This window comes from Schistocerca gregaria, chromosome 1 (assembly GCF_023897955.1).
Source record: "Schistocerca gregaria isolate iqSchGreg1 chromosome 1, iqSchGreg1.2, whole genome shotgun sequence".
NCBI lineage: Eukaryota > Metazoa > Arthropoda > Insecta > Orthoptera > Acrididae > Schistocerca > Schistocerca gregaria.
In genome coordinates, this window is record NC_064920.1 from 358,466,761 (window position 1) to 358,494,209 (window position 27,449).

General features: G+C 43.7%; 1 pseudogene; it reads left to right on the top strand.

Moving 5' to 3' along the window:
• The first annotated feature begins 524 nt into the window (after window positions 1-524).
• The window catches only part of LOC126348074 (uncharacterized), a 151,968-nt pseudogene continuing 125,043 nt past the window's right edge, over window positions 525-27,449 (top strand).

Below are 27,449 nucleotides of genomic sequence, written 5' to 3' on the forward strand. Positions count from 1 at the left end.
AATGAATACAGACTCATTTACAGATATTTTCCTCCTATTACGAGTATACAAAGACAAAGCAGAAGTCGAGATACAAGCAGATTTGCCAAAGTCTTTATTAGCAAGTTCGGCCATATGGTAGGTGGGAAATGCAATAATGTCTCTGTCAACGAAACTTTCGAGTCCACCAACATTTGGTACTCCAGAACCTCCACGGACAATGGCTACAGTAAACCATCCGTTACCATGACCAAATGAATCATTAATATCTAAACTAAAATTAAGTCGGCACCCACAGAAAACAGAAGGTCCGCCCAGCAAGGCTTGAGCAGCGACAGACTTGACTGGTATACGATTCTTCTTGTCTCCAGATGTTGTGACAAACTCAGTGTTCTCGATAGTTTTGTACACTGTCCGTTTAGAACGGCGACGGTATCTTCTGTACGGCATCTCGCTCGCGAGGGGGCGAGGAAAACGCCCCATGGAAAACCTGGCCAGGCTGCGCACCACTACTGGGTACGCTCAGATGAGGAGGTGGAGCAACCATGTGCATGGGCGACGTCGGCGGCGGCGTGACGGCAGGCTCAGCGTCCATCGGTTCCGGCACCACAAAGGAACACGGCGGCCGGAGGTGAGGCCATGGCGGCGGCGAGAGGCACCCATCCGCTGCAGGCGACCAGACTGGCAGCGCCGACGACGGCAGGAGCGCCCGCAGAGGCGCGAGCGGCAGAGGCGCCGTCGTGGGCTGAGGCGGCGGAAGCCGCTTAGCATTCAGTTCTGCCAGAAAACATCGAGCGGCAGGAAACCGAGGACGGCACAAACGGATCTAGTTCAGGTGTCGCTTGACAGTGCGAGAGGGACCAGAAATGACAAATAAGGCGCGGCCAAGCTGGCGAAGAATGCGGCCTTGCTCCCAGCGCTGCCTGCCAGAGTAAACGCGATAGAACACCAAATCATGCGGCGAAAAGCCAGAAAGAAGCGAAGCAGCGAGAGCGTGCGGCAGTGGGTGCAGTAGCTGTAGGAGTGAGCGATGGACGCGGTCATGTGGCAGTTCCGCTGGGTAATGGGTGCTGTGTGGCTGGGAGCGATAGGAAGCGAGGAAAGTCCAGAGCGCGCACTCGCGAGAGTGCATAGTGCGCAACTTGCTTATCTGCGACTTAAACGTACACATAAAGCGTTCAGCCTCGCTGTTCGACTGGGGGTGGAACGGGGCTGAGGTCAGATGGCGAATGCCATTAGCAGCACAGAACGCTTCAAACTCTGAGGTCACGAATTGGGGGCCAGTGTCAGAGAAAATAACTTCAGGAAGGCCCTCAATGCAAAAAATATACGTCAATTCCCGGACAGTACTGACAGATGTACTAGAAGACATAGGTACCACCAAAGGCGACTTGCTGTATGCATCAGTAATTATCAACCAGCGGGTTTCCCAAAAAGGACCCGCAAAATTAATGTGAACGCGCTGCCAAGGCGCAGTAGGCGTTGGCCACGCAGAGAAGCGCTGGCGGGGATCAGATTGATGCTCCGCGCAAGAGCGACAGTTAGCAAGCAATTTCTCAATATGTTTATCAATGCCGACCCAAGTGCAGTGACGACGCGCTAATTGCTTCGTCTGCACTATACCCCAATGACCAGCGTGCAGTAAACGGAGGATTTACGACTGCAACGGACGAGGTACAACCACACGAGACTGATCATTATCAGTTCGCAACAAGATAACACCGTGGTGTACAGACAAGTTGTGAAGTTGCGCAAAGTCGAACTACTGGATCGCGAATCTGCATAGCTGATGGAGGCCATTGAGTACGAATATATTGCAAAAGAATCTGCAAAGAAGCATCGGCGGCTGTCGCGGCAGCAATGCGACGAAAATCCAACGGAAACCCAGCAGCTAATTCCTTATCTTGTGAATCAATAAACATGAAGGACAGTTCGGAAGAATCAAACACTTCATCAGGACCGATGGGCAGACGAGACAAAGCATCAGAATTTCCATTCTGAGCCGTACGCCGACACAATTTCGTAGTTTTAGTTAGACAAGAACAAAGACCAACGTTGCAACTTTTGCGCGGCACGTGCCGGAACTGGCTGTGACTGGTGAAACAACGACGTCAAAGGCTTATGGTCGGTGACCAAATAGAGCTTGCGACCGTACAAAAAATCATCCAACTTAGTCATTTCATATACAATAGCTAAAGCTTCTTTCTCGATTTGAGAATAGTTTTGCTGGGCAGAATTAAGACGCAAAAGCGATCTAGCGATCGACAGAAATAATGCGGTGCGAGAGAACCGCGCCGATGCCATGCGAAGATGCATCGATAGCCAAAACAACTGGTTTGGAGGGATCGAAAGGAATCAAACAGCGATCACTCAACAAAGCAGATTTGAGCTTGTGGAAAGCAGCGTCACATTCCGAAGACCAAACAAAAGGAAAGTTCTTATGCCAGAGGCGATGCAAAGGCTCTGCAATCTGCGCTGCATTTGGTATAAACCGAATATAATAGGTGATTCTGCCCAACACGGACTGAAGTTCTTTCAAGTTCCTGGGCGCTGGCAAGTCTCTAATCACACTGAGATGTGACGGAGAGGGGTGGATACTCTGTCCATTAATCATATGTCCTAAATACTGAATCTCAGTTTGAAAAAAATTGCACTTGTCTGTTACACTTTAGTCCTGCCTGCAAAACTACAGTACATAAGGCACGCAAATCCTGCAAATGTTCGTCAGGGGTGCGACCTGATACAACTATATCGTCCAGATAATTTGAGCAACCAGAGGCAGTGGCACACAACTGCTGCATGTAAGACTGAAAAATAGCAGGAGCCGAAGCACAACCCAACGGAAGGCAGCGAAACTTGAACAAGCCAAGGTGGGTGTTGATCACAAAATAGCGCTGCGACTGTTCTTCGAGCAGAATCTGAAAGTATGCGTCCCGCAAGTCAATCGTTGAAAAGAATTTTCCCGCACCAAGCTTATCAAAAATGTCTTCAGGACGCCGTAAGGGAAATGTAGCTACCACTGTCTGGGGATTTACTGTAGACTTAAAGTCAGCACAAATACGGAGACGACCGTTTGGTTTCTTCACAGACACTATAGGCCCAACCCATGGCGAAGCAGAGACAGGTTCACTTACAGCACTGTCTTGTAAATGCTTAAGTTCAGCAGTTACGCCGTCGCGCAGTGAGTGAGGTATCGGGCTTGCGCGCCGTAAAATAGGCATGGCATTGTCTTTAACTACAACATACGCTGCAAAGTCTATGGCGCAACCAGGTCCATCAGAAAAGAGTTCAGCAAAATCATCGCATAGTGCGGCAACACTGTTTGCATGGTCACTAGCGCTGATGCAAAGTACACTGTCCTGAATAGCGATGCCAAGAAGTTCAAATGAGTCCATGCCAAAAATGTTCGTAGTATCACTAGAGCGGAGCACGTGGAAAGACACTGTGCGAGTCGTTGCACCACGCGTGGCTTGCAAATTACACACGCCGAGCCCTGAGATTTCCTGTCCAGTAAATGCAGTCAGTGTGGAATGTGAACGACGCAGTGGGGGCGAACCAAGCAAGTCATACGTTGATTTGTTCAGTAAAGAAACTGACGCACCAGTGTCCAGCTGCAGGCTAACAGAACGTCCACAAATGTGAAAAGTCACAAAAAGTTTCCTTGCATCGCGCTGAATGCGAGAGGAAGTGTCTGGTAAAACTTTATTCCCACGACGAGCTGTAGAAGCACGTGAAGCAGAAGGCTTGGAATAAATGGCATTAACGTCCATAGGCTGATGTACATCATGGTCACGGCGGTCTCCGTTGCGGTGATGCCCAAGAGAGTCACGCGAACGGCAGACAAGTTGTGAAGTATTGTTTCTCTTACTGCAGACAGCTTGCACGTGTCCTTTCTTATTACAAAAATAACACTGTGCTTGACGGGATGGGCAACTGTCCCGTGGGTGGGCACGAAAGCAGTTCGGACATGATTTCAGTTTCTTAGAGGGTTCGTGGTTTGAACCATATTTACGTGCACGCGAGCGGCGCGGCGTCGCTGGCAGGGAGGGCCCGTGCTGTGCCGCGCTAACAATACACACACTCGGGGTCACGTCGAACGTGGAAGTAGCCATGTCTAAAGTATCTTGTCTGTATAGCAAGTCCACTACTTCCTGCAAAGACGCGTTCTTAAATCTGAGGATTTGTTCGCGGATGCAGTGATCCGCCACATTCTGCGCAGTAGCGTCTGTAAGCATTAAATCCGCAGATGAGCGTCCACACGAGCAGTTAAAGTCACAATCAGAAGGTAGTCCCTGAAGGTCCGCTAACCAACATTTATTCGACTGAGTAGGACCACGCCGGAGGCGAAAGCATTTGTAGCGTGCAGCTACCACATTTACACTGTCACGGAAGTGGGAGTTCAAAACATCAATCACTTCGTCGTAAGTTTTAGTTTCCGGGCGGGTGGTGGGAAACAATTTCACGAGGGCACGGTACAACACAACACCCGTGTTGGCAATGAAAAAGGCAAGCCGCTCTGTGCTTGGTATGTTGTATGGTACGAAGTATGCCTCGAGCTGTGCGATGTATTCTGGCCAGCGTTCAACGCCAGGACTGAAGGCACGAAATGGCGGCGCCGTTGGCGACGGCGTCGGTACAGGCGGTGGCGTCGGTGGCGCCGAAGTAGCTGCCGTTTGTAGTGTAACCAGGCCATTTATGACAGCAAGCACCTGAGTCATTTGCTTAACCTGAAAACTTACAAGCTCGGACAGCGAAGCCTGTTCCTGTGACGAAGCCATGGTTTACACAAATGAAAGTCTTATACTGTGCCTAGCACGAAAAGAAAGCAGTACCGAGCAAACGAAGGAAATGATGGAGGAAAAAGATTAGAAATCTCGTCGCCAATTTTTGTATCCCGCCGGGAAGGCGGTGCGTAGGTCTGCTCCGGTAAACTGAAAGGTTGGCCGAATGAAGGAAGTGAGTAGGAGCAGGAAAAGGTAAAACACGTCGGTACTGCTTGTCAAATTATAGATGTTTACTATAGGTAAAAACAAGTTGATAAACGGTTACATAACTTTGCAGTGAGGTGCGAAGTGTCCCGGCCGTCTGCTCTTGATGAAATGGGCAGAATCTGGAGCGGATCTCGTAGAGCACAGCACCGGCTAGAGGGCGCTGTCGTCGGTGTCGCTGTCGTAGTGCCAACCCACGCCGTGGCATCGTAGCTATCGATACCACAGCAACCATTTGTCGGCCTCTTCCCAGAGTGACGCTCAGTTCTCCAGTTGATTCGCACGAAGTAATGGCCGCTATCGACAGGGGATCTCAAGTTGATTCCGTATTTCTAGATTTCCGGAAAGCTTTTGACACCGTTCCTCACAAGCGACTTCTAATCAAGCTGCGGAGCTATGGGGTATCGTCTCAGTTGTGCGACTGGATTCGTGATTTCATGTCAGGAAGGTCGCAGTTCGTAGTAATAGACGGCAAATCATCGAGTAAAACTGAAGTGATATCTGGTATTCCCCAGGGAAGCGTCCTGGGACCTCTACTGTTCCTGATCTATATAAATGACCTGGGTGACAATCTGAGCAGTTCTCTTAGACTGTTCGCAGATGATGCTGTAATTTACCGTCTAGTAAGGTCATCCGAAGACCAGTATCAGCTTCAAAGCGATTTAGAAAAGATTGCTGTATGGTGTGTCAGGTGGCAGTTGACGCTAAATAACGAAAAGTGTGAGATGATCCACATGAGTTCCAAAAGAAATCCGTTGGAATTTGATTACTCGATAAATAGTACAATTCTCAAGGCTGTCAATTCAACTAAGTACCTGGGTGTTAAAATTACGAACAACTTCAGTTGGAAGGACCACATAGATAATATTGTCGGGAAGGCGAGCCAAAGGTTGCGTTTCATTGGCAGGACACTTAGAAGATGCAACAAGTCCACTAAAGAGACAGCTTACACTACACTCGTTCGTCCTCTGTTAGAATATTGCTGCGCGGTGTGGGATCCTTACCAGGTGGGATTGACGGAGGACATCGAAAGGGTGCAAAAAAGGGCAGCTCGTTTTGTATTATCGCGTTATAGGGGAGAGAGTGTGGCAGATATGATACACGAGTTGGGATGGAAGTCATTACAGCATAGACGTTTTTCGTCGCGGCGAGACCTTTTTACGAAATTTCAGTCACCAACTTTCTCTTCCGAATGCGAAAATATTTTGTTGAGCCCAACCTACATAGGTAGTAACGATCATCAAAATAAAATAAGAGAAATCAGAGCTCGAACAGAAAGGTTTAGGTGTTCGTTTTTCCCGCTCGCTGTTCGGGAGTGGAATAGTAGAGAGATAGTATGATTGTGGTTCGATGAACCCTCTGCCAAGCACTTAAATGTGAATTGCAGAGTAGTCATGTAGATGTAGATGTAGATTCGAACTTCATCATGCTCTGCACAGCAGTTGGAGACAGAGGGCCTTTTCATAATCCTTTCAACCTGCGATATTCTCGAACTGCAGCTGCAGCATCACTGTTGTTTTGATAATAGAACTTCACCAATAATGCCCTGCACCTTTCCTTCAAGATCATTTTGACACATCAACACTGCACTGCAACTGGTCAGGTGTGTGAGACTATGAGTCATGAAGACTGATCACAGCAGCTGGTGGCCATGGTGGCGCTATGATACATGGAAATCATGCACCCCATGCTCTGGACATTAATGCTACCAAGTTTGGTACTAGTAAGGTAATTAGTTTCCGTGTTATAAGGTTTTAAATAGAGGAAGTTTAATTATAACCACCCACTATAAACTCATATGCCCCCATCTGATCACAAAGCGGTAGGTATTTCCTAATTTGCCTGCATCAGTTCACCTTGAAATGCATTAGTCAGATTTGGATTCATAACTTAAATATATTATTGCTAACACACCAGTTCATTATAAATCCATATCACAGTTGCGCTGTTTGATAAATAGCTATTTCGATATAATGTAGAATGTCAGTGACTGTGAAGATCGAGCTGCTAACACTCATCTTAGTTCCATTTTTTATTCTGTATATTTAGCTGCATGGCCTCTCTTTTATGGGTTGCTCCATGGAGTCATGGGTGAGCTACCAGGTGATCAAAAAGACAGTATAAATTTGAAAACTGAATAAATCACGCAATAATGTAGATACTGAGATACAAATTGATACACATACTTAGAATGACATGAGGTTTTATTAGAACCAAAAAAATATAAACGTTCAAAAAATGTCCGACAGATGGCGCTTCATCTGATCAGAATAGCAATAATTAGCATAACAAAGTAAGACAAAGCAAAGATGATGTTCTTTACATGAAATGCTCAATATGTCCACCATCATTACTCAACAATAGCTGTAGTTGAAGAATAATGTTGTGAACAGCACTGTAAAGCATGTCCGGAGTTATGATGAGGCATTGGCGTCGGATGTTGTCTTTCAGCATCCCTAGAGATGTCGGTCGATCACGATACACTTGCGACTTCAGGTAAGACAAAGCCAATAATCGCATGGACTGAGGTCTGGGGACCTGGGAGGCCAAGCATGACGAAAGTGGCGGCTGAGCACACGATCATCACCAAACGACGCGCACAAGAGATCTTGCAGGCGTCTGGCAATACTTTTTGTTTGTTCTAATAAAACCCCTTGTCATTCCAAGCATCTTTGTCAATTTTTACCTCTCTATCTACATTATTCCGTGGTTTATTAAGTTTTCAAATTTATGCTGACTTTTTGATCACCCGGTTTATAAGGCAGGAGGAAATGCTAGTTCCAGACAGTGGCCAGGTCCCTGTCAGGCACGGGCAATTTCTAAAGCCCTCCATTCAAAGGCTGACCAGTCCTGAATCCCTGCCAAGCGGGTCTGCCCCAACCCATTCGCCTTTGTACGGGCAATTTTATAGCAGTCAGGTCAATGGTCCAGGTGTGTCAATTTGCTAGCAGATTACTGCCTGCTCGCCTCCACCACTACTTGTTATCCACACACTGTCAGTGCAAGCAGGTAGGGCCCACCACGTTGTTCCAGAGTGCCCACACGTAGTTAGGCAGGTTGCCGGCGACCCCCTCAGCGGGAGCGGGGTAGGGAGGGGCGACCGACCAGTCAGGCTGTGAATGGGCAGGTTAGAGAAAGAGCTGTCGAGCTGCTACTGCCGTCTGGTACACACCCGGAAACCGGCAAGTTACATACTTAGCTTCTTCTGTCATTTCTTAGTAGTACCGGGTGATCAAAAAGTCAGTATAAATTTGAAAACCGAATAACTCGCGGAATAATGTAGATATACAGGTACAAATTGACACACATGCTTGGAATGACATGGGGTTTTATTAGAACCAAAAATTCAAAAAATGTCCGACAGACGGCGATGGCGCTTCATCTGATAAGAATAGCAATAATTAGCATAACAAAGTAAGACAAAGCAAAGATGATGTTCCTCACGGGAAATGCTCAATATGTCCACTATCATTCCTCACCAATAGCTGTAATCGAGGAATAATGTCGTGAATAGCACTGTAAAGCATGTCCGGAGTTAGGGTGAGGCATTGGCGTTGGATGTTGTCTTTCAGCATCCCTAGAGATGTCGGTCGATCACGATACACTTGTGATTTCAGGTAACCCCAAAGCCAATAATCGCACGGACCTGGGAGGCCAAGCATGACGAAAGTGGCTACTGAGCACACGATCATCACCAAACGACGGGCGCAAGAGATCTTTCACGCGTCTAGCAATATGGGGTGGAGCGCCATACTGCATTTTGGTTCTAATAAAACCCCATGTCATTCCAAACATGTGTGTCAATTTTTACCTCTCTATCTACATTATTCCGTGATTTATTAAGTTTTCAAATTTATACTGACTTTTTGATCACCCGGTATATTCAATAAATTTCGTGAGTATTCTCTTCTATTTAAAAGGGTAATCTCGAGTTTTTGTAACTGTGAAGTGCTGTCAGGAAGTCTGCAGCGCAATTTTCATTTCTGCTAAACAGCCATCTACACAGCTCATAAGGCATCAGCCTCCATTGGTGACACGTGAGGAGATAAGTAAATTGCAAATCCAGGTTTCTGTCTGCTTTTATAGCGAAGTTAGTAGTACTGGGATGGGTAGGATGCATGCATGCTGTGGGTGAATGCAGGAGGAGTTAGTCACACGTTCACTAAAATCTGAATGTGCTGTAGGCTATGGTCACTCATCTTCAGGCTGCTACCTCGTGGTGTAGCAGTGGCGGAGAATTTGGCACAGTATGTGAGAAATCTAAGGTATCACTTGTTTCGCCCATGGGCTCTGCTGTCAAGGCACTGCCCAGTGTACCTGACATGGTGGATCTGCCCTCACACGAGGACGAGTGGCTGGTGGTAACGTGTTTGCGTCACCTTAGGCGGAGGGTCAATGTGGTGGCTGGCTGTCCAGCCTCACCCATTCACGCTGTGGGTGGTCCGGTGGCCACTCCTTTAGCAAGTAGGCACACGAGGGAAGGACTTCACTAGTTATCAGGAGCTCAAACGATAGGCGCCTTAGGCAGACAGTGTTCAGGACCAGAAAGAAAGACAATGTGCACTCAGTATGTCTGCCAGGGAGCCTCATATGAGACGTAGAGGAGGCCTCGCCTGCGGCTATCGAGTTTACACGGAGCAGTCGTCTGAAAGTTGCAGCTCATGTCAGCAGCAATGACGCCTATCACTTGCGTTGTGAGCCCATCCTCATTTCATACAGGCGACTGGCGGAGGTGGTGAAGGCTTCTTGCCTCGCATATGTGGGGTGCAAGCAGAGCTCACAATTTGCAGCATTGTTTCCAGAGTTGATCGCGGTCCTGTGGCCTGGAGCCGAGTTGAGGGTTTCAACTAAGGGCTTCGTCGACTCTGTCTTGGCTGCAAATTTTTGGACTTGCGTTATCGAGTGGGTAATTGTAGATTACCTTTGGTCAGGGGTGCTGTAGACGAAAGAATGAGATACTTGTATAGCACAATATTTGTGCAATGCCCACGTTTTTTTTTTTTTTTTTTTTTTGGACGGTTGGTTGAGGTTCTCTGATGAACACTCGCAGACAGTGAAATCAGATCGCGTTCAGGGTAACGACGCTTCGACTGCCAAAATTTTATCAGTTAACTCTCAAAGTATTCGTACCAATTTTCCCGAATTTACTCATATTATTCTCGGGACTGAGAGCTGTCTGAAACCTGAACTAGAAATCTCTGAGACATTTTGTGATTCACGGAACGTATTTCGAAAAGACAGACTAGATACCATACCAGGGTGTGTGTTCATTTCACTTGACAAAAATCTTGTCCCTATTGGGTCGAATTTGAGTTTGAGAGTGAAGTTATCTGGTCACGTATAACAGGCCTAGGTGAAATCACGTTACTTTTTGGATGTATTTACCGGCCACCCGATTCCGGTGTGACCGTTTTAGAGCCATTGAAAGAAAGTCTAGCGTCAGCACCACGGAAATACCCAGATCATCCAATATTAGTTGGAGGCGACTTTGATCGACCGAGTACTGACTGGGCTATCTATGAATGCATTACAGGTGGTACAGATAGTCTTGCAAAGTTCTTTGGAACACATTTTTCGACGACCCACACGAAATGGAAATATTTTACACTACTAGCCATTAAAATTGCTACACCACGAAGATGACGTGCTACAGAAGAGAAATTTAACCTCCTGTGATATGCCAATGATTAACTTTTCAGACCATTCACATAAGGTTGGCGCCGGTGGCGACACCTACAACGTGCTTACATGAGGAAAGTTTCCAACCAATTTCTCATACACAAACAGCATTTGACTGGCGTTGCCTGGTGAAACGTTGTTGTGATGCCTCGTGCAAGGAGGATAAATGCGTGCCATCACGTTTCCAACTTTGATAAAGGTCGGATTGCAGCCTATCGCGATTGCGGTTTATCGTATCGCGACATTGCTGCTCGCGTTGATCGAGATGCAATGACTGTTAGCAGAACACGGAAGGTAATACGAAACGCCGTATCACCAGCAGTCGAGATGACAGGCATCTTATCCGCATGGCTGTAACGTATCGTGCAGCCACGTCTCGATCCCTGAGTCAACAGATGAAGACGTTTGCAAGACAACAACTATCTGCACGAACAGTTCGACCACGTTTGCAGCAGCATGGACTATCAGCTCGGAGACCATTGCTGCGGTTACCCTTGATGCTGCATCACAGACAGGAGCGCCTGCGATGGTGTACTCAACGACGAACCTGGGTGCACGAATGGAAAAATGTCATTTTTTCGGATGAATCCAGGTTCTGTTTACAGCATCATGATGGTCGCATCCGTGTTTGGCGACATCGCGGTGAACGCACATTGGAAGCGTGTATTCGTCATCGCCATACTAGCGTATCACCCGGCGTGATGGTATGGGGTGCCATTGGTTACACGTCTCGGACACCTCTTGTTCGCATTGACGGCACTTTGAACAGTGGACGTTACATTTAAGATGTGATACGGCCCGTGGCTCTACCCTTCATTCGATCCCTGCGAAATCCTGCATTTCAGCAGGATAATGCACGACCGCATGTTGTTGGTTCTGTACGGGACTTTCTGGGTACAGAAAATGTTCAACTGCTGCCCTGGCCAGCACATTCTCCAGATCTCTCACCAATTGAAAACGTCTGGTCAATGGTGGCCGAGCAACTGGCTCGTCACAATACACCAGTTACTACTCTTGATGGTCTGTGTTATCGTGTTGAAGCTGCATGAGCAACTGTACCTGTACACGCCATCCAAGCTCTGTTTGACACAATGCCCAAGCGTATCAAGGCCGTTATTACGGTCAGAGGTGGTTGTCCTGGGTACTGATTTCTCAGGATCTATGCAACCAAATTGCGTGAAAATGCAATCACAAGTCAGTTCTGGTGTAATATATTTGTCGAATGAATACCCGTTTATCACCTGCATTTCTTCTTGGTGTAGAAATTTCAATGGACAGTAGCGTAGAACTTGTGGCTCCAAACACACCTAACCTAATCGACAACGTCAGTGTAGAGATAGGGATTAGTGACAAAGATGTGTTAATAAATCAATCAGGAGGTCTATGAGAGTATTTGTGCTAGATAGGGCATATTGACAATTGTTAACATCCCACTTAGACAGGGAACGTACATTTATTTAGTTCCAGTACGATAGACCTAGAGGAACTGTGGACAAAATTTAAACGGATTGTAAATCGTACTTCGCAGAATCATGTGCCGAGTAAATGGATTAACTACTGAAAAAACCCACCGTGGTTTAACAACAAAATTCGAAAAATGCTCAGGAAGGAAAGGCTGTTGCACTCTCGGTTCAAAAGTGATCACGCAAATGACGGTAGATAAAGGGTAACAGAGATTCGTGCGACTCTAAAAATATCGATTCGCAAAGCTTACAACAGCTCCCATCTTTATATCTTATTAAAAGACCTTACCGAGAATCTGAGAAAATTCTGCACTTACATAAAATTGCTAAGTGGTTCTAGGGCTTCTATCCAATGACTCATTGACCAGTCTCAAATGGTTTAAATGGCTCAGAGCACTATGAGACTAAACATCTGAGGTCATCAGTCTCCTAGAACTTAGAACTACTTAAACCTTAATAATCTAAGGACATCACACACATCCATGCCCGAGGCACGATTCGAACCTGCGACCGTAGCAGCAGCGCGGCTCCGAACTGAAGCGCCTAGAACCACTCGGCCGCAACGGCGGGCCGAGCAGTCTGGTGCGGCAATAGAAGATAGCAAAAATCAAACTAAAGTTTTAAATTCCGCATTTGAGAAATCGTTCATGCAGGAGAATCGAACAAACATCCCGTTGTTTTACCATAGACCGGATTCTCGTATGAAGGACATAATAATAAGCATCCTGATGTAGAGAAACAACTGAAAGGGTTGAAAGCAAGTAAGTCGCCATGTCCTCATGGAATCCCAGTTCCGTTTTACGAAGTGTACTCTACAGCACTGGCCCCTTATTTACTTGTATTTATCGCGAATATCTCGCCCAGCGCAAAGTCCCAAGCTTTTGGAGAAAAGCGCAGTTTACTCCTGTATATAGGAAGGATAAATGTATGGACCCGCAAAATTACAGACCAATATCCTTCGGTTTGCTGCAGAATTCTTGAACATACTTCCGTGAGAAGGTAAAGCTTCTGTCCACAAATCAGAAAGCAACGCTCATGCGAAACCCAGCTAGCCCTTTTCACGCATGATATGCAGCTAATTATCTATGAGGCCAACAAGTGGATTCCATATTCCTAGATTTCCCTAAAGTATCTGACACGATGCTACATTGCTGACTTAACGAAGCTACAAGCATACGGATTAGGTTCCCAGATATGTGAGTGCCTCGAAGATTTCTTAAGTAAGAGAACCCAGTGCGTTGTGCTCGACGGCTAGTTTTTGTAAGAGCCAAAGGTATCGTCAGGAGTGCACCAGAGAAGTGTGACAGGATAGCTGTTGTTTCCTATATGCATAAATGATCTAGCGGATAGGGTAAGCAGCAGTCTCCGGCTATTTGCCGGAGGAGGAGGAGGAGGAGATTACTGTTTAACGTTCCGTGGACAACGAGGTCATTAGAGACGGAGCACAGGCTCGGATTAGGGAAGGATGGGGAAGGAAATCGGCCGTGCCCTTTCAAAGGAACCATCCTGGCATTTGCCTGAAGCGATTTAGGGAAATCACGGAACCTAAATCAGGATGGCCGGACGCGGGATTGAACCGTCGTCCTGCCGAATGCGAGTCCAGTATGCTAACCACTGCGCCACCTCGCTCGGTCGGGCTGTTTGCTGATGATGCTTTGATATATGGGAAGGTGTCATTACTGAATGACTTTGGGAGGATACAAGATGATTTAGACAAAATATCTAGTTGGTGTGATGAATGGCAGAGTGCTCTAAATGAAGAAAAATGGAAGTTAAGACAGATGAGTAGGAACAATAAACCCATAAAGTTCGAGTATACCATTAGTAGTACGGTGCTTCACATAGTCACGTCGATCAAATGTCTAAGCGTCACGTTGCAAGGCGATACGAAATGGAACGAGCATGTAAGGGTTGTGGCATGGAAGGCGAATGGTCGAATTCGGTTTATTGGGAGAATTTTGGAAAAATGTGGTTCATCTGTAAAGGAGGCCATGTTCAGGACACTGGTGCGGCCTATTGTCGAGAACTGTTGGAGTGTTTGGGATTCGCACCAGATCGGATTAAAGGAAGACGTCGAAGCAATTCCGAGACGGGTTGCTAGATTCGCTACCCGTAGGCTAGAACAACACGGAAGTATTACGGAAATGCTCTGCGAACTCAAATGAGAATCACTGGATGGAAGACGACGTTGGGTTCGAGGGGCACTATTGAGAAAATTTAGAGAACTGGCATTTGAGACTGACTGCAGAACGATCCTACTGCCGCCAACACACATTTCGCATAAGGACCACGAAGATAATAGAGGAGACGGAAGACGATTTTATCCATATTCTGCCAATGCTGTTTTACCCTTTGAATAGGTACACTTTTCAAAAGAACTATAAGTGATAAGGCAATGAAATTTTTACTGCATATATATATAACATATATGCCTCAATTTACAAGTAAAATGAACATAATACCTCTTATGGTTTTGAAGAGAAAAAACATATCCTTTCATTAGTAAAATTTAACTTTTATGTACATTAACTATTATAAAACAGTTTCTGATGGTTTGTTGCTCTCAATTTACTTGTAATGCCTTATTACCATCTGCAGTACAAATTGACCAAATTTTATATTTCCAACCCCATTATTTTATCAAATAATGGTACCTGAAAGTAAAAAAAAATGTAGTTTTGAGAAAAATCCATTTAAAGTTTAATATTGCAATTCTAGTATAGTTATTGATGAGAATTACTTACCACCATACGGAGCATCCTCTAAATCATACTGATCTTTTCTTGTCTTGGTCCCTCTTTTATCTACCTGGCTTCTTTTGTGCATTTTGAATTAGGAATATCTGGTTTGCTGATTCTCTCTTTATCTATTTGCACCAAGGATTTTGCAGTATTTCCACTAGATTTTATGCCCAATAATTCCAAAACATCCAGTTTCCTAATTGCACCATCACTGAAGCATAAAAAAGCATCATAAACACCAAATTTGACGGTTGTAAGCTGAACAAATACAGTTTTCGGTAACCGGTTCCAAATGACGGAATTCACACATTCATTTAAATTTTGAGTTTTTCCATAAAAACATTTCTTCAACAAGGTATCTTTCTAAAGGTCTGTAAATATGGGTGTAATTTCATTCATTATGATGCACGTAAAGAATGTTTGTGGTCATATCTGGCACTTCTCCTGTAGTCGCACCAAGTGTCAGGATCATTCGGGCAAAGACCGTGCACTGGATTTTCATTTGTGGAAAGCTTATGGAAAAAGATATCCCATACTGCATTTTTCATGTACTCCCTGCATTTTTTCTTATGGCCAAGCCGAGGATACTACGTTTCAGGCATTAGCTCTTGCCAGGACAACGCAGCGGCCGACGGCCTGCACTTAACGATCGAGACCGGCGACGTTTGCGTAAAGTTTTGAGTGCTAACAGACAACTATATCGATAGTAGATACAGGATAGGAAACATCGAAGCAATAAAACAATAGAACCATGAAATAATATACAAGGAGTAAAAGAATGAATGCTGTGCATTATCTCTGCATGGCGCAAAAGGAAGGCGTGGCATGTAAATGCCATATTGCACAGAGCGTCAGGAAAAACATCGTATCTCATGAAAAGTTGTCGTACTTATATTAAAGAAAAACTGTTTCACGCAAGAAAGACCAGGCGTTTCAAATATGCTAAAATCTAAAAATCGAATTTTTGAAGGCCACTTGCCTTCCGTCTCTCCTTAAAGAGATTAGGGCTCGTACCGAGGTATATGGATAGTCGTTTTTCCCTCGCTGAATTTGCGATTGGTACAAAAAAGAAATGCGGTAGCTTGTGGGCTATGTATGTAGATGTAGAAACAGAAGAGCCGCTACAGACAGAGGCCACTAACCCGACTGTTTGCGGCAGTTAGACTACATCCCGCGTGAGATATTGTTTGCTATGCTGCAAGCCAAATGTGTCCACGCAACATGCTTCAGAACTGCAACTCCCCCCACTTCTGCAGTGTGTTGGCGGGGCCTTCTTCTACAAAGGTGGGTCTGAGGGTCAATGACACAAATCCATATATTGCAAAATAAGTTTTTTTTATGAATCGGAAACTGTGCCATGATTTCTCCGACCCGACTTCCAAGAACACTGAGGGAAGCCGGATTGGCCCAAGAGGCAAGCATCTCATAGCTTTCATGTGGGAAGCTACGTGGATTTTTTTTCTTTTCCTCCTAGTGAAAGAGATGTCTTGGCGTACCCACACCACTCCAAGTAGACTGAAATTTTCTCTGAATCACAACATGGGTAGGCAGCTTGTTATTTAACTAAAAAATATCAGTTGGGTGGGCATTTCGTACTCCAATCTCAAAATTTCATGTGCGGAAAGGCAACTCATTAAGCAACAAAAAACATCTGCTAGAGACGTATTGGAGTGCAGCCAACAAAAGATCTTATTCGTTAATCATTGGTTTGTCCATGCCCACTGGTGGAAGCTCACTGCGCAGATTTTGCAGAGCAGAGAGGAAGTGTAAAATTTTGAAAACTCTCTGAATGGGAGCGCGGAAGAGAACAGATTTGGCCGGGAGCCATAGCCTGTTATTTCGAGACTCAGCTCATCACATCACACCATCACTGACAAATTGTTGTTGACTGCAGTTGCAGCGGGTGTAGTCTACTTCAGTCGTAAATTCTGGTGAGAGCAGCTTGTTGCGTGGATATTCATAGGATAATCATGGTTAGGTGTTATCGATTCATTTCGTTATGTTAGGCAATATAATTCAGTTTCTTTTCTCTTAGTGGAAGACTCATACATGATCGAATTGGCTTAGGCATATGGAGCCTATATCTTGTTTCCTGGTGCGATAGGAACAATCATTTTGTGCCCATCCACGATTAGGTATTATAGGAAATGATTTATTGAGATGAACGTCACTCACATCTTACCTATTTCTTGCAGGTATTGTCAGCTTGATTTAGTTGTCAGTTAAACCGTTTCAGTATTCAATTTTTTTTCTTGTATCTTTATTATCCATATTAATGTACAGTCTTTCCTTTTCATGTGTGTGGTGACGAAGAGCAAATAAAATTGTGGTTACTTTGAACCATGAGTTTCAATTCAATAGATAGTTGAACCCCTATGATTATTTATCCTTAATGCTTCTGTGAAAACTGACACCCAGAACTCACTTGGGAGGGATCAATTTTTCAAATTATAATATCCATTGCGTGACAAATTCATTTCATCATCTGAGTTCATGGGGAGTTATCCTTCTCTCGGTCGGTCCAGCTGGAATAGATTATTAAAATGAACCAAAGGCTGGTTCGCTTGAGTTGGCATCTCACAACCTTTGAAGTGGTCTTCGGCCGTTTTTATGAAATACAAACTTTTTCTCCCCCGGTGAAGAGTTTGTCGACCACTAGAAGGAAAATGTTAGTCTTCTGTCTTCTTTCCTTAGGAGTTTCCATAACTATTTAAAAGGCAAAGTCAACACCAAACTGGTTGTAACGTTCCATCTATAGTCGCCGTACACTCGTATTTTGATTCTCGAGAAACTGTTAACCCTAAACGTGATACTGAAATTATGCGTTGAAAAAGTTTGTTGTGTGACGTGATAAGGGCCTCAAACGGAGGAAAATTATGTTACTATTTGAAAGAATAACCGAGTCGCCACACAGATGCTCACTGCGGTGAAAGTGGTACCCAGACGGAGGATGCGTCAATGGTGGAGGCAAGAAAACAGTCAGCCGGAAAGCATAAAGTCTACATAAGCTACTGCTTTGCGAAAAAAGACTTGATTAAAACTTTGTACACTCAGTCGTCGTTTGACTTCGTTACTGATTGGTGTAATTCTTTTAATTGTGTCAGGCAAAGGATGAATGCTCTTAATATTGGAATTGACAATGATTCCTTTCCATTTTAAGTATACTAGACGGTTACTGAAACAAGGTGCAATGATTTTAAATGCATTTTCAGAATGTACTCAGAATACTGAGATGATTTGAGTGTCAGAGTAACGACTTATTGTCAATTAATTACACCCTAATGGAATTTTCTTTTTATTTTATGACTGATAAGTGAACTTGGGGAATTGTTTACTCTTTACAATTAACGTGAAGTAATCTTTGCCTTACCGCAGCCGGAGGGGCGCAACTTCGTTGTCATACGAAGTTGCATTAATAAAACGCAATCAGATCGAGTATTTTAGGACCCCAGTATGACGTTTGGAATGATACAGCCACAATATTCGGAGATTTTTATGTTATGACCCGAACACGATTTGCCCCCCGAGCTAAATTAACAGAACTGATATTATACGGAACTTTTAGCCCTGGAGAACCTATGGTTGGAACTCTCTTAGTAGGGCACAGTCCTTCAGTAAAACAGCAGAATCGCCGGAGGTCTGAGCGAGAGGCTAGCGGGCGGCAGCACTCCAGCCGAAAGCTTCCTTAACAGATAGCGGAGCAACTCCACTCCATGCCTACACTTAACCTATATACCTGGTCACCATTACGCCCATATTTACCCACAGGCTTTCTAGACTGCATCCTAGGGGCCTGGATCACAAAATTTTAAAATACAACAATATCTCTGTTTGAAATATATGGGGCGGGCCGACTAATAATCGTAATAGATGTAGACGTAATTAATCAGTATGAGGTTACAGGGTTAAAATTTTCGGTGGACAGCTGATAACGGTAGCGTCCGATCTAAAATCGCAACTTAGACATTTAAAAGAATGATTACAGAAATTTTGTCAGTTTGAAGTGAGATACATGTCTCATTTCATCCAAACCAGAGTCTTTTTACTTCTCTTCGCCAAACACGAATTCTTGAGCTCTTGAACCTAACGTAAATCTTTATCAAATATGTTTCTTATTAATAAGACATTGCGATTAAGTGCTGTATTTGAACTGAATACTTCTGAAATTTAAGTTTTATTCCTTTCGTTATATGGCATTAGCATAACAAACACGTTTCCTCATAGTTGTAATATGATAAATATGTTACTTTTAAAATTGTAACACCAGTTTTTTCTTGGACTAGAATATCAACCTTTTATTTCTTCTTATTAAATGTAACCCAGTATCAACAGTAATAAACAGTACTGAATATCTTACTCGTTCCAGTTCTTGGAATTCTTTATTCTCACCAATTCGTGAAGTCGTAAATTGCATAGTAAAATTTTATAAAATTAAATAATAAAACTCAAGTGCATAATTACGGGCGCTCAGTGCAAAAACAGCTGTAAAACTATATTTTTAACACAAAATTTTCCCTGATAGGGTACGCAGCACAGGTTCAGCTTGGAGTTGTGTCGACTGTAAATGTGTCCCTGGTGACCATCACGGAGAAATTTTCCATCTCCTCGGCCGCAGACACACAAATTTTTACTCAAGAGATTCGCAAGTGGAGGGGATTGTGATGATACCCATACTTGGGTATGAGTATACCTATTAACACTGTCTGCAGTAGCCGCCAGAAAGCAACAATATCAACAGGGAAGTAGCTGATTTTGCTACATTGTACGAGTACCTAACCAGGAGCGAATTATGTGGTTCCATTCTGTGTTTTGGTAGTTTAGTTTTTCAATTTATGCCTGTTAATTTAATAATTACTGGACACATTTCCCGTGTTTTCGTCTGCATCGTAAAGTAACCGATTTGTGTCATTCACAAATTTCTACCCAGAGCGAATTATTTACTCTCACCTGTGCCCTTTGATAGTTTAGTTTTTGAATCTCTGCTTGTTAATCTAAATTACTGGACACAGTTCTTGGGTTTTCGTCAGTGTCTACAATAGAGTTCTGCAGTCATTTGTTTGTCTGTGTGGTGTAGTTTCCCACTGTCTTTAGTTTGGACTGTGATTGCTGTGTGCGGATGGGAGCTGTGTTGACGACACTCCATTCTCAGCTCCAGGCATCGGTGACACAGCTTGAAGGTGCAGTGGATGGGCATCACTACTCTGGACCAGCCATGGGAATCAAACGGATGTCCAACACGACTCACGAGACTGCCAATTGGTCCGCACCGGTGTCCAGCACAATTACTGCTCGCATTGAGGTTAACCTCTCACCCGTGAACGAATGAAAGGTTGCGATGGAACGTGGCAAGCTGGAAAAGACTACCAAGGGGGCCGAATATAAGGCCTTCGTGATTAGTCTGACAAACAGGATCCAGGTGCTCCCTGCAGTTGACAGTGTCCTTCAGTCGGATGCAGTCGCTTGTCCTGTTCCACATGAAGCCTCTCAGTCTGCGGGATCTGGGATTACTGGGAGCTCCAATGTTAGGCGCTTTATGGGCCCAAGGAGGGGATGAAAGCCAGTGTGCACTCTGTGTGCATACAAGGTGGAGTCATTCCAGACGTGGAAGGGGTCCTTCCGGATGCCATGAAGAGCACAGGGTGCAGCCAACTGTATGTGGTAACTCACGGCAGTACCAATGATGTGTGTTGCTTTGCATTGGAAGAGTTTCCAGCTGGTTTCGAGCGGATATCTGAAGTGGTAAAGACTGCCAGTTGTGCTTGCAAGATGAAAGCAGAGCTCGTCGTTTGCAGCATAGTCGACAGGACCTGTCGCCTCCAAATGGACGCCTCCAAATAGACGCCTCCAAATGTACTTAGAAATTTCTCTAAAAATCATTGTTTATGAATACTACATTGGATAGTGACAATGTTGGTATCGAGAGCTACGATGCCACAGCGTAGGTGCGCTCTCGTAGGTTGGCACCAAAATTGTTTCTATTTCATAGTGGGCGAGGCACTACAGATTTGCATTTGTAACTTCTACTTCCTTTTGCTATCGTGAGCCAGGTATGAAGCTGCCTTCATGCACTAGTGTAGCCTCAGTAGTTAAATAATAATTAATTGAGATAATAACTAGCTCTATTTCAAGGAGTCTGACGCTCTTCCCTGTTGATAAAAATTAACAAGAATTTCTTTGTAACTCATCAGAATTTGGTAGCATGAGATTGACTAGAACATTTGATCAGACCCCAACAGCCACAGATCGGATATTCTTAAAGTATAAATATTTTTCTAAAAAAAAAGAAATATACTTTTTATTCAGCAGATAGTAATCAGATCTTATCTAAGCCAATGTTCATTCAGTGTAACAGTTTAAGCTATCCACGAATAGTCAATTGTTGATGTACTGCTATCGATGTATTTTACGCCCGGTCAGGAATAGTTGGATAAAAATTATAGAGTTCTCATTCTGAATTTCAATGAAATATAATCAGGTGAAGAATTTAAGCATTTCTGTGTACAACTGAAGCCAAATTAGGTGATTTGAACTTACGTAAAGGGAATGCTCATTCTAACGTTTCTACCTTGCCATATATTAAATTCCATACGGAAACATTATAAGTGGCGTTCGAGCGCTTGGCTCGATTTACATAGTAATTTTATGTAAATATGTATGCATAAAATTTTATCTTGTCTACAGAAAAAAACTTCCTCCATTTTTTCATGCTCTACGATTGTAACCGCTTCCGGAGAAATATTCACAGTATTATTGCAAGAACTGAGAGATAAAAAGAAACCGAGCAACCGGTATTTGTAAGATTTTCAAGAGTTTGTCTCAAACAGAAAATTTGTCGTTCTATAAGATCGCGGCAGAGCGTGAAGGTAAGAATAACTTCTAATACGGTTTTTCTTTGCTGTTCGCGTGTGGTGCTTTTTCTGGTCAGGAAAATCTGTTAGGAAAATAATTTGTCAGTGCTCATAGCGACTGTGTACAAAATTTTAATATTTCAAAATTTAAATGCTCATTTTCTACAACATGACGGAAATAATAATGTGCAGAAGTGATCAGAGATATTCTTGCTGTGTCCGACCAGAAAGTGTATTTCAGTCGTTGATATTCATGTTCATTGTGCGGTCGACTCACGTGAAATCAATACGTTTGTAACCTATAATAACAGATGTTATGTGAAACTGTTGACATACCAAACACGTAACGTGATAAATACTTGTGTACTGGTGTTATGTTTATGAGTATGGTAAGGACGTGTAGGTAGTGAGTAGCAATTATGTCTCAAGTGTCGAATGCTGATAATCTTGAAGCAACAGATGGCGAATTCGCCGGAGATAGAAACGAAAACATGAACTCTACTGTAGATGAGTGTGAATCACTCGCGGATAGCAATCACGTTGCAATAGCAAACACGGATTTAACTGAAGAAACGTCGGATGCCAAACATGTTTCTCGTTTGGTAATTCTCATGGGAATGATTCGACAGCTGTCGGATCAGATAAGACAGCTGCTGGATCATTTCAGGAAGTAAAATCAACAGCAGTTGGATAATTTTAATACCGAAATCTCTACGTGTTTGGCATCTCAACTGAAACAAATAAAAGATGAGCTAAGTAACCATGCAGCTAATCAGTTTAGTGACGTACGTTGTGACCTGCTCCGTTAACAACATCGCAGAATGGCGTGGGACCTCAGTTAGCGGAAATTAACAAGGAACAAATGACTCCGTCACAAGGAATGACGAAGTTTGCGCCAGAATTGGTCAGCCCAACGGTCAGGCAAGATAGATGGAAACTGATAAGAGTAATTTTCAAGTTGCTTATCTTGAAGTTCCGGAAACAGAAAACTGTGCGAAGAGGTGACTACTATAGACTGATGAGCCAAAACATTATGATCACTGCCCACCGCGACGTCGGATACAGCCTGGTGACGTTGCGGTCACGTGACGCAGAAACCAAAGTATGGAAGTGGAGCAATGCAGACGGGAGATCACCCTAGCGAAGATATGAGCTGCAAATGGGGAAATCCATTGAGATAACAGACTTTGCCAAAGGGTAGTTCATTATTACGAAGAGCCTATGAACGAGTATCTCGAAAACGGTGAAGCTTGTCGAAAGTTCACGTGCTACTGTCGTGAGCCCCTAGGAAAATAGGTAGGACAGTGAAATTACCACCAGGTGCTAAATGGTTGGACGTCCAAGACTCTTCAGAGACCGTGGGGTTCGAAGGCTTGTCTCCTCTGTAAAGCAGGATATATGGTGATCTGTGGCACCTGTCCCGAAAGAGCACAATGCTGGTGCACCACAAGTGTTTCGGAGTACACCGTACATTGGACAAACATATTATACTAGAACTGACATGTGATTACATTTTCACGCAATTTGGGTGCATAGATCTTAAGAAATCAGTACCCAGAATAACCCCCTCTGGCCGTAATAACGGCCTTGATACGCCTGGGATGGCGTGTACAGGTACAGCTACCCATGCAGCTTCAACACGATACCACACTTCATCAAGAGTAGTGACTGGCGTATTCTCACGAGCCAGTTGCTCGGGCACCACTGACCAGATGTTTTCAATTGGTGAGAGATCTGGTGAATGTGCTGGCCAGGGCAGCAGTCGAACATTTTCTGTATTCAGAAAGGCCCGTACAGGACCTGCAACATGCGGTCGTGCATTATCCTGCTGAAATGTGGGGTTTCGCAGGGATCGAATGAAGGGTAGAGCCACTGGTCGTAACACATCTGAAATGTAACGTCCACTATTCAAAGTGCCGTCAATGCGAACAAGAGGTGACCGAGACGTGTAACCAATGGCACCCCATACCATCACGCCGGGTGATACGCCACTATGGCGAAGACGAATACACGCTTCCAATGTACGTTCACCGCGATGTCGCCAAACACGGATGTGAACATCATGATGCTGTTAACAGAACCTGGTTTCATCCGAAAAAATGGTCGTTGGCGCTCCTGTCTGTGCTGCAGCATCAAGGGTAACCGCAACCGTGGTCTTCGAGCTGACAGTCTATGCTGCTGCAAAGATCGACGAACTGTTCGTGCAGATGGTTGTTGTTTTGCAAATGTCCCCATCTGTTGACTCATGGATCGGGACGTGGCTGCACGATCCGTCACAGCCATGTGGATAAGATGAATGTCATCTCGACTTATAGTCGGAAACATGATGGTACGCATTTCTCCTCCTTACACGAGGCATCACTACAACGTTTCACCAGGCAACGCCGGTCAACTGCTGTTTGTGTATGAGAAATCGGTTGGAAACTTTCCTCATGTCAGCACGTTGTAGGTGTCGCCACCGGCGCCAACCTTGTGTGTATGCTCTGAAAAGCTTATCATTTGCATATCACAGCATCTTCTTACTGTCGGTTAAATTTCGAGTTTGTAGTACGTCATCTTCGTGTTGTAGCAATTTTAATGGCCAGTAGTGTACATGACCTGTACGTTGACATACAACACCCCATACATCCACAAACCTATCAACAAACTATGGGGTCCCTGAGGCGCAGATCAGTGATGTGTTCTGTTCCAAAGACGTACAAATAAGCTATTAAGCAGGTGGTCATAAAGTTTTGGATCATCAGTTTACGAATCGAACAACAATCGATGAGGACTAATATTCAGGTATTTAGCGACGCTTTACATTGGCTTCCTGCTAATCAAGGACAAAAATGAATTGTTGAAGGAGAAAGAAACACACATCAATGATGTAGTTACTTCAGAGGTAAAGCAAGCCATACGCAGTTCTGTTCATGACATATGCACAGATAGACAGAAGCACAGAAGTCACTTAGGATGGTTGTCAATCAGATTAACGAAACCTAAATAAAGAGATTCCGGAATGGAGAGACAGAGTTAATATCCAACTCAGCAATTAACAAAAAAAATTATCCTGTATTGGAGAAATAGATAATGATAGTGTCAGTTTAGCAAACAGAATGTGGGATTTAAAAGACCGTTCAGTACTAAGTGAACGTTTCCGTAGGGGAACAGCAGACGATTAGGATCTGGCTCCTGCTTTCCCTGCATGTAATATGAGTCAGGGCCAACACTGTCTTCTGTGCTACAGGATGAAACTCTTTTAAAGAATCAGTAATCAGAAATCTTCATTCCTGAAAAATGTCGTTTACATCCTGTAGTGTTCATACGATCATTTTGGGGGTATTTTACCAATTTCGTGTCCAGAGCGACAGAAAATACAATACGAGGCAGGACTTATTCCTCTGGGCTACTGAAGCTATTGCATAATATCAAACATCTGAACAGCCTGAGCAAGCTTGCCTTCCTAAGTACTACTTGCAAGGTATTCAGGACTGATTGCGTCAAAAGATTTCAACCCTGAGAGGTACAACAACAAGAATAGTAATTTACGGAAATATTTTGGGAAGTGTCTGAATAAGATAAACTATTGGAGCGAACCCATTTCACACAGAGATGTATTGAGGATACTAAAAACTAATTTACCTTTTGGTATGAGGGAAAAGCCATCAACGTGCCCAAAACCAACGGTAAACATTTTCTTTCTGTGCTTGACTCGTTGATGGGTATTATTAGGATATCAAACGTGTTCGAAATATTGATTGTACTAATGGCAATGCTTCAGGTTGTCAAAATTATCTGTCCCCACCTCATAACGAACAGGATAGGCCACCTTTCCCCTATGGGAACGGTGATGCTCAGGTTTGTAATCCTACACGTCAAAATTCATACCCTCATAGATTTAATACAGGGAATGCTAATAAAAAACGTAAATCTGACAACAGATTTCAGCCAGAATATCGCAACAATGGAAGTGGTTCCTGGTATAGCAGTAGTAAAAATGGTAATTATGTTAAAAACAATGCACCCGTAATCATAACTGAAGTGGCTGAAGAATCACATCCTTTGGTGAATAATTCGACAAACTAAGATCGACTATATCTTGCCCTCACATGTTAGTGAAGGAATGGAGTGAGACCTAAATTCTTATAGGTGATAAGCTTTTACGATAAAATGATGTTAGCGATATGAGACAGGAATTATTTGAAGGGTATATAATAACTATGTAGACAAACTCAAAAATAGTGTACAAGAAGAAGTCAAAGCAGTGGTAGGTAATATCCAAAGTTGTGACTCTTGACACTAGCGGGTTACCAGTGTGATTTCCCAGGATTCATTTGACCACCTAAATAATAGCAATTAAGTTACTAAACATTCGGTACAGAACTGCCGAGTTGTTGGTGCTTTTGGCAGCAGGTCACAACCTGCAAAGTGGCAAGCTTGGGTCAAAGTAGAACTCTGAAATGGAGTAATTGACTGCCTGTTCCTTTTAGTAAATAAATTTATTACATGCTGAATTTTCGGGCTCGATTTTCTTAGAGGAAGGAATGCAAAGATTGACCTTTCTTCGGGCAAATGGTACCAGTTGGCTATGGGCCAAGAAATTATAGTAGATCTTTTACATGCTGAGGGTTTACATGGGAAATATTGTCGAGGAATGAAGATTAAATCTGTAAAGAGAAAGAGAAAGTATTAGAGGCTGTAGGTATTGATAGGGCCCAACAAAATGATCTACAGCAAGTGTTCTTGAAATATCTGCACATGTTTGATATAAAAAGCATCTATCATCAAAATTTTGTGTATTATATTGTGCATTTTGTGTGTAATTCCACACCAGACCAAATGAAAAAAGCACTACTCCATACCTTGGTAGAAACATGAAGAAGTAAGTACAGAAATTAAACACATGACTGAATGGGAAATTTCTGGACCATCTCTGTCCCTTTCTTGTAGTCCCTTACTGGCAGTAGCAAAACCAGAAGGAAAAATTCGATTTGCCTAGGACACTAGAGACGTCTATAGAATTATATTACCTATCTTTACTAGGCCTCAAAGCTCAGAGGAGCAGCCGTAAAAGTTTCATGGTACACAACTTCTATCTAGCATAGATTTGAAGCCCACTACTGGCAGATGGCCCTGTCGACTGAGTCTAGGAAATATACCGGTTTTATCTTCTCTGGAAGGAGTTACCAGTTTCGGGTACTTCCTTTCAGACTGAATGTCAGTGCAGTAGTTTTCACCACTGTACTAGATACTGTATTAGGCCCTTATCTATTAGGCAAAGTAATCGTTTATGTAGATGATTTATCTACAGCCATGCAGACTTGGGAAGGACACTTTGAGTTACTGACAAGAACTTTACAAAAAATTTTCACAAACAATAGTAATGGTTAACTTAAATCTAAGTTTGGCAAAGATAAAACCAAATTTCTGCCTCATATAATTTCCCTGACAGTACTACATCTGACGCTGACGCTTCGCTATGGAGTAAGCAATGTCAAGAGGATTGCAACAGTATAAACCAAGATCAGGAAATTCTCCAACAGTTTATCACCCTGATATGTCCAAGAAATTTTGCATTACCTCTTATGCTACCTTAATCAAGCTGGCAGCATTTTTTTTTCGAGTGGCATCAAACTAACAAGAACACTTAGGATATCCAAGTCATAAGTTTTACAAACAGAAAACTATCAGAAATAGTGTTTTCTTAAATAGGAGAATGTAGAAACAAAATCTCCTAGGGTTAGAGTTTGAATCCATGGTTAAGATATG